The 1,408-nt window shown below is 31.3% G+C and overlaps 1 protein-coding gene across 3 annotated transcripts in view; it reads right to left on the reverse strand.

The window, feature by feature from the left end:
- The window catches only part of LOC119632307 (GATA zinc finger domain-containing protein 14), a 6,414-nt gene that overhangs the window by 1,393 nt on the left and 3,613 nt on the right, over positions 1–1,408 (reverse strand). The gene's annotated exons all lie outside the window — the stretch shown is intronic.

Genomic DNA, 1,408 nt, shown 5'->3' on the forward strand with positions numbered 1-1,408 from the left:
GAAAACTTTCGAAATCTCGATATACGGCCATTAAAACTCAACTTATCGTATGTAACGTGATTACAATGATTACTACAACTATTTAAAGGAAAATTCAAACTCTTTTTAAAATTGTAGATATTAAAAAATACCCTCAAAATATATAAATATCTTCCTGCCACATACTATTTTTATACCCACTACCAAGCGATGGACGTATAGTCATACAATTTTTGCAACACTCAAAAGGAAGCTGCAGTAATCCCATGTACACATATACTCTTGATAAGTATTAAATTCTGAATCGATTTAACCATGCCTTACGAGACTGTGTGGTGTTGGCAATCACTTTGTTGCAAAAATTATGATATTTATGTAAGATATAAGAATTAATATATCGACTTTGAATTTAGTAGAAACATTGGAAGTTACTGCACGCAGATTGGTATTGGAAACGGCTCAAGGCAAATGAGGAGAGCACAAGTCCGCGGTTAAGGATAAACTGAACGCAAGCCCGTTTCTCTAAGCAAAAGTTTGTGGATTTTCGCACATTACTCATCTAAATTATAAAAGATAAAAAGGGTGAAATTTTCTACGTTTACTTTACATTCTGCAATAATGGAAAAAATCGACCATGTCCACATCTGCGCAAAAACATTGAGAAGATTCTTTCTCGCAAGTTGATATTGAAAATGAACTCCAAATCGGTCAGAAAATCCTCCTATAGCGAAGTGTAAACTAAGAGGCTCTCGTGCGGAAAAATTTTTGTATGAAAAAATTTTTCGGTTGAAATTTTTTTAAAATATTTTGTAGGAGAAAACGACCAGTGGTAAGTGACCAATTTTCATTTTCTTCTTTTCTTTTCTTCACTTGTTTGGCGTTTTCTATAGCAAATAAGATAGAATGTTCAAAAAAAAAAAACATCCAGTGTACTACGTACATATTTCACATATGAAGATACAATTTCTTCAACTAGGAAAAATTAAACACGCCCACGCAAAATTTAGTTGATTTAATTTTTCATTCTACTTTTACTCATTATTCTTAAGTTACAGGAGGCATTGCATATTCCAAAATGAAAATAGACGCCCATAGCATATTTTCACACGAGCAAAGTATTAAAAAGCTATTTTCACGAAAAGTGTAAACTGAAATGTCAACTATTCAGCACATCTTCGTTTGGGGCAATCAGGTGAAAAAAAATTTTAAGAATTATGTCAATTATACACTCATCGGCCCGAATTTGACCTTTTTACTTATTAAATTTACACTTAGCTTGAAGCGAATTGCACCCTCTTTTAGCGCAATAATGCGGCATTAAATGATATATTCATCAGATTACATTCCTTTACAAAAGATTTTTCCCAAATCAATATTTTACATATATATATTTTTTTTTTTACAAATATTTTATATATTTTTACATACA

The sequence above is a fragment of the Glossina fuscipes genome, unplaced genomic scaffold (assembly GCF_014805625.2).
Source record: "Glossina fuscipes isolate IAEA_lab_2018 unplaced genomic scaffold, Yale_Gfus_2 1, whole genome shotgun sequence".
Lineage (NCBI taxonomy): Eukaryota > Metazoa > Arthropoda > Insecta > Diptera > Glossinidae > Glossina > Glossina fuscipes.